The sequence below is a fragment of the Chelonoidis abingdonii genome, chromosome 14, assembly GCF_003597395.2.
Source record: "Chelonoidis abingdonii isolate Lonesome George chromosome 14, CheloAbing_2.0, whole genome shotgun sequence".
Classification (NCBI taxonomy): domain Eukaryota; kingdom Metazoa; phylum Chordata; order Testudines; family Testudinidae; genus Chelonoidis; species Chelonoidis abingdonii.
The window spans coordinates 18,763,259-18,770,215 of record NC_133782.1 but is presented as its reverse complement, the minus strand read 5'-3'; the positions used below and the strand labels follow the sequence as shown (position 1 = coordinate 18,770,215).

The 6,957-nt window shown below is 39.3% G+C and overlaps 1 protein-coding gene across 2 annotated transcripts in view; it reads left to right on the top strand.

The window, feature by feature from the left end:
* NCOA3 (nuclear receptor coactivator 3) overlaps positions 1-6,957 on the top strand; it is a 179,439-nt gene that overhangs the window by 22,969 nt on the left and 149,513 nt on the right. For both annotated transcript variants that reach the window (XM_075072275.1, XM_075072276.1), the window contains exon 2: positions 3,969-4,043. The gene's annotated coding sequence lies outside the window, so the exon portion shown is untranslated. The remainder of the gene's footprint in view (positions 1-3,968; positions 4,044-6,957) is intronic.

Sequence of the window (6,957 nt, the reverse complement as noted above, 5' to 3'; positions counted from 1 at the left end):
ATTTTTCTTTCTTTCTATCTGTCAAGCTTCTAATCTGCAGTTTCAAGTTGGTAAGTAAGTAGAACAATAGGCTGTTTGTATGTTTTTTTATGGTTAATGTGTGTTAGTTTTGCTGGAATTTTAATATGGTATCTCTTTTGAATATGTCTTTTATTCTGATTTTTTTACGTAAATGCCCTGTGTATGTCAGCTTATTGCAGAGATGTATTGTTCATGTGTTTTTACTTTTTTGTTTTTTCTTTTCTTATCTTTTTTATAAAGCTTTTTTTTCAGACTGTGTTGAGTTTTCTTCTGTAGGCGAAGGAAAGGATGGGATTCTGGTTGTGTTAGATCTACGGAGGGAAAGCTCTGCAGCACCAGGGAATTGCGTGGGAGGGGGAAGAGAGAGAGATCATTTCTGTTTCATTGTATTTGGCGGTGTTGTCTCTTTGTGAATGAGGGGAGACATGCTTCTTGGTATTGTGATGTAAAAGAGATTGCATCAGTTACTCTCAGTGTATAGCCAGAGAGGAAAGTCTGGGGGGAGAGAGAGGGGAGGGAATGGGATTCCCCTTGTGAGACTCAGGGCTCTGCGTCTGGGTTCCCAGGGAAGGGTTGTGGAGGAGACCAGAGGGAGCCAAAACCCTGGAATTTTTGGTGTGGCAGCGAGATCAATCTAGGGGGTATAGCTTTAGAGGTCATGCACCACCCAGATTTCTGGCGGGTAAGGTCCAGTTTGGGCAAGGCTTATTGACAAGGACAACACTTAACCTTTTGTGGGTATAACAGACTTTTAATATTCTCTGTATTATTGCATAGCCCTTCCTTGCTGTAACAGAACACCTTGTTTCCTTTATATGACCACAACCTGCACATTGACGAGCCATGCTATATGAGCTGTCTGCAGAGGACAAGAACTTTATTCTATTGCTTGTGCCAGCACCGATTATAAGAAATTTTAAACAAATCTTGATTCCTGCAATTGATCTGCCTTCCAGCTCAAAGGTTCCTCCATTGACTCTTTGTCACAATCTTGTATTAACTTGTAGCAGGGTATGTACAGAAGGTGTCTTATGAGAATAAAAGCCAGGAAGAGGATGCTTACGGGGCCACGTTAGTGGGAATGGTGCTAAACAGCTGTAATCACCAAGTCAGTAGCATAGTCTGTCAAACAAAATCGGATAGTCTAGAAGCTCTGACAGTCAGCTTTACATTAGCTCAAAAGAACACGCTGTCAAAACCCCAACTTCAAATGCACGAGCCCGTAATGGTTAGTCTCATGACATGTCTGCAAGCTATAGCTCAAACCTCAGATGCCTAGTCCACATATACGGCAGCTGTATAGTTGAGACTGTTAACTGCCGTGGGTAGGGCACAGTGGTGGGCTTAGAAAACATGAGCTCACTCAGCACTAAAAGTCAGATATTAAACTTCTAATGTGGAATTAGTGGCAAGACTAAATGGTCAGACCTTGATTGTATTTATCAAACTATAGAACATGTCTAGAACAGGACTTCCACTCCAAAAGTGAGTGGCCTTCACCTGCTTCTGGAGCTATACCTCCAGGGTCTGAGCAGGGAGCTCATGGAGTGTGATAGAGCACGCTAGGTTTCTTGCCTGATATTTTTATCATGTGAACTTTTGGTAGAGCTCTCTTTCTTGGTGCTATTTATATCTTTAATCTAACTTTCTTAAATGTGGATAATTATAAATCCTCAAATCAGTTAGACTGTATATATCAAAGTTAAGGTGTGCAAGAGTCTACTGAAAACATACTCCAGCTGCCTTGTGATGAAGTTCCTGTTTGAAGTTTACTTTCAATTTCTGTGTTATTTACTAGAATACTGCGGAACACTTAAGAAATCAGTGTTTGAAATGTATTGAACAATGATTTCTTGGCCGCAGTGGGTTCTGCATAATACTTTTTTTGTAAAAGTTCATTTGGTTATTCCTTAAGAAGGATGCATTCCTAATAGCTGCATTTTAAAAAATATATATCTGGAGCTGAGTAAGCCTTGGGCAATGCTGGACTGTCTTTTCAAAAATAGACGTTTGCTGGTATGAAATACTAAAGGTTGGGCCTGTGTATTTCAGCATTCCTGCAAGTTTTGTAAAGAGAAGTTGCGAAAGGCGTCCCGCACTTACACTATTTCTGAAACACAAAACGCAGGTAAAGTTCTGTCTTGACACACTAATTCCAGTGCATGTATGTCATGGTTAATCTCTCTCTTTGTGTTTTTCTTTCTTTCTATCTTCAAGCTTCTTGATCTTCATTTCAAAGTTGTAAGTAAGTAGAACAAGGCTGTTGTATGTTTTTTATAGTTAGATGTGTTTAGTTTTGCTGGAATTTTAATATGTATCTCTTTTGAATATGTCTTTATTTATATTTTTTTAAGTAATGCCTGTGTATGCGCTTAATTGCAGAGATGTATTGTTTCAGTGTTTTTACTTTTTTGTTTTTTCTTTTCTTATCTTTTTCTATAAAGCTCTTTTTTTCGACTGTTTGAGTTTTTTTACTCTTGGGTAGGCCGAGAAGGGGAGACCAGAGGGAGCCAAAACCCTGGAATTTTTGGCTGGTGGCAGCGAGATCAAATCTGAGCTGGTAATTAAGCTTAGAGGGGTTCATGCAGGCACCCAGATTTCTGGACGGTAAGGTCCAGATTTGGGAAGGCTTATGACAAGGCCACAACATTAACTTTTGTATAACAGCACTTTAATATTCTCTGTATTATTCACTAGCCCTTCCTTGTGTAACAGAACACCTTGTTTCCTTTATTTGACCACAACTGCACATTGAACAGAAGATGCTATTGAGCTGTCTGCAAGAAGGACAAGAATTTATTCTTTGCCTTTTTTGTGCAGCCACCATATAAGAAATTTTAAAAATCTTTATTCTGCAATTGATCTGCCTCAGCTCAAGGTTTCCTCCATTGACTCTTGTCTACAATCTTGTTTAACTTGTAGCAGGTTATGTACATGGGAAGGTGTCTTATGAGAATAAAGCCAGAGAAGAGGATGCTTACGGGCCACTTAGTGGATGGTGCATAAACAGCTTGTAATCCACCAAGTCAAGAATAGTCTGTCAAAACAAAACTCGTATTCTAGAAGGCTCTGACAGTCAGCTTACATTAGCCTCAAAGAACAAGCTGTCAAAACCCCAACTTCAAAATGCAGGCAGTAATGGTCAGTCCATGACATGTCTGGAAGCTATAAGTCAAACTCAACTGCTAGATCCAATATACGGCCAGCTGTATAAGTTGAGACTGTAACTGCCTGGGAGGGCCAGTGGTGGCTAGAAAACATTGAGCTCACTCAGCACTAAAAGTCAGATATAAACTTCATAAATGTGGATTAGTGGCAAGACTAAATGGTCAGACCTTGATTGTATTTATCAACTATAGAACATGTCTAGAACAGACTTCCACTCCAAAAGTAGAGTGGCTTCACCTGCTTCTGGAGCATATACCTCCAGGTCTTGAGCAGGGCTCCATGGAGGTGTGTATAACACCTAGGTTTCTTGCCTGTTTTTTATCATGTGAAACTTTTTTAGAGCTCTCTATCTTGTGCTATTTAATATCTTTAATCTAACTTTCTTAAAATGTAGTAATTATAAATCCTAAAATAGTAAACTGTATATATCAAAGTTAAGGTGTGCAAGAGTCTTACTGAAAAACAACTCCACTCATTTGAATGAAGATTCCTGTTTGAATTTTACTTCAATTCTGTGTCTATTTACTAGAATACTGCGGAACACTTAAGAAATCAGTGTTTGAAATGTATTGAACACTGAATTTCTTCCCAGTGGTTCTGCATAAAATACTTTTTTTGTAAAGTTCATTTTTGTATTCCTTAGAAATGAATTCCTAATAGCTGCATTTTAAAAATATATTCTGGAGCTGAGTAAGCCTTTGGCATGCTGGACTGTCTTTCAAAATAAGACTTTTGGCTGGCTTGGAAATACTAAAGGTTGTCTTTTTGGTTTATTTCAGCATTCATGCAAAGTATTTTGAGAAGACCAGTTTAGAAAGCGGTCACTACACTATTTCTGAACACCAAAAAAGCAGGTAAAGTTCTGTCTATGAAACACTAATTCCAGTGCATGTATGTCTGTGTAATTGCATTACTAGCAACTTTAAAAGTTATGTAGGTGAATAAGCAGATATTCTTAATGCCCTTTCGAAGTGGGAATTTAATAGAGCAATGGAAATTTACATAATGCTTTGTAAAATATGAGGAAGAGGGCAAGTGAGGAGTGAGTATTTTACTTTTGCCCAAGTGACTTCAACTTTATTAAATCTTAATATGAGATCTTTTAAAAGCAGTCTCTCCAGGCACCAGTGAAAAGGATTTGGCCTTGGCCATACCCACCCCAAGCTGTCAACAGTGTCTTCCACCTCCCATTTTCTTAATGTCCTTTTCATGTTCTATTCTAGAGCATTCTAACACTTCCTGAGTTTTCGAGGCCTAGGTCTATCATATTCCCAAGGTGACAGCCCCATGTAGAGTAGTTGTGTGAGGTGACCACCAGGCTTCATGCAAGTGCCTAGTCTTTGTTGATAGCATTTCACTGAGTAAAAGATGATAGAAGGCATAATATGTTCTCTCATACATCCTTCTTTTAGCACGTGACTAAATACCAGTTGCATTAGTTTTGACCACTTTTAAATTTAAACTGTTCTAAACTCATCTTTAGACACTTACTTATTTGGGTTCAGCTTAAACCTGTTCCTAATTGACTTAGGATTGTTTCAAGTTTTCTTATCTTAAACTGGCCACATGACCTTCTTCACGAGTTCAACTAAATTGGTTTTGAAATCAATCTTTAGTTCAACCTATGCAGCTTTCACATATAGAAAAGTCCTTACCCTAACAAAGCAACTCTTGACTGGCAAGATAATTGTAGAAGCTTTTATAATTTCCCATTACCCAAGTAATGGGCATGAATATTATATTGTAACATGCTCATGTTGAACTGAAACTTTTATATGAAGCCACTGCTTTCCAAGGACTTCCTGTTCCCCTTAAATGTTAAAACAATCTCCAAAACTAGCACAGGTTTAATTTGTTACTTTTTTTTACCTATCTGAGACACAATGCTTAACGTTGTGGGTTGGAGGAGCTGTTGGATTAGTTGAGGTGTCACAGGGTAACTGGCTTCTTTAAGAGGGAGCTTGGTCTGGTGCACCTGTGATTGATTAGTTGCCTCCTAAGTGGGTTTAGAAGGCACATGAATCCTACAAGGGAGGAGGCTGGGTGAGCCAGCATGTGAGGAGCAAGAAAGGGGGTGACTGAGAGCTGCCTAGGATAGACAGGGAAGCTGCAGAGAGTGGGAAGGTCTGCAGGACCTCATTGTGAATAGTGAGGCATTACTAGGAGATCCAGGGGCAGGAGGGCAGGTTAACTTACTGATCATCCTGAGCAACTGCTGAAGGCTGGAAAAAATAGTCTGTGCTGGTGACCTGGACTGTTTGGATAGAAGTTGAGACTGGTTACTCAGGTGGATGGCCTGGAGAACGGAGTCCTGGAACAAGCACAGAAAGAAACTGAGAACCAAATGCTGGTGGACTCATAGGTGGGTGTTGTGGAAGTGATCCCTTTGGAGAGGGAAATAGAAAATTGCTGTCTTAAAATGTTTACTATAGAAATGGAAAACTGGGTTTGATCATTAGGGTTCTCAGGATTACTGCACACCTGCATGAATAAGTCATGTCCATAGGTGGGTCTTTGACTTGAATAATGAGAGAGATTTTTTCCTTGGTCTGTCCAAGAGCACAACTGAAGTAGGGCACACCTGTTATGATGCAGGGGGCACCTAGTTGAGGTCACCTTATTATAAGGTTCTCTGGATCAATTATTCTGCTGTACTAGTGGAGCCTAAGGTTTATCTGCCAACACTTATTGAAACTGCAAACTGCTTTGTCTTCGCTAGGATTTTACCATTTCAGTAGGCGTCTGATAGCAGAAATACTTGCTAGCTAGCAAATGTTCTGCTGTTGGATCTGATTTAAAAAAAAAAAAGTGAATTCTCAGAAAATAACTTAGTAGTGAGACTTGAAATAATATTGGTCTGTACTTAAATGCATGCTTAAGCAAACGGTAGTGAATGACATCTATTTTTTTTCAAGTTTTGAGGATGACCTAGCACTTATGGGGCAGCTTAATTTTTGCTAGATTGCTTCATATAAATGAGTACTAGTTCACTTTTCTCTATACTTGTCCAGAAGTATCTGCTTATCCCCTCTTAATAGGAGGATTCTTTTTTCTGGAAACATGAGCGAATGTGCTCAGTTGTGACATTATGGTGGGTATCTCATTTGTGGTGGTATAACTTAAATTAAGAGAAATAGTAAGCTTTCAGTTGAGCAGACTGTCATTTGATTATATAAATGTCTTAAGTTATTCCTTTCAGTTGAACTGGTACTCTAAAGAACTCCAGTTACTTAAAAGTTAAACCCTCAGATGAAGAACAGATGAGACTGTCCTCACTTCTAAAAAGTAAACTGCAGAGAAAGTTACAAGGAATAGTCACTCTAGCCTTCATGCAGATATCTTCAGTCAAAGGCAATCACCTGTATGTTCAGTGTAGCTGAGCTTGCGTGTATTACACAAACCCCTACATTAACAGAATGCTGTTTGCGAAGTCAGCATTCAAGTTAGTAAATGCCAGAATTAAGGTTGCCTGTACAACCTTAATTTGCCCCTTTAAGTGTATGCATTATGATGATCTTTAATTCCATTATCACATTGAGCAAACTCAAAAATCCTTTGTGGTACCATATTGACCCCCATAGGTGTCATCAGCAGGGTTGAAACCTTTAGCCCATTGTGCAGACCTGTACACTTGTTAAAGGAGTAACTGGTAGCTGTAGTAAATTATCATCTATGAATTAGCACTAGAGGGGGGTGGCTATTTTGCCAGTGGGTTTCACAAATATTTGCTGACAGTGAAGGAATGATGGGGGGGGGAGGGGGGGCGGG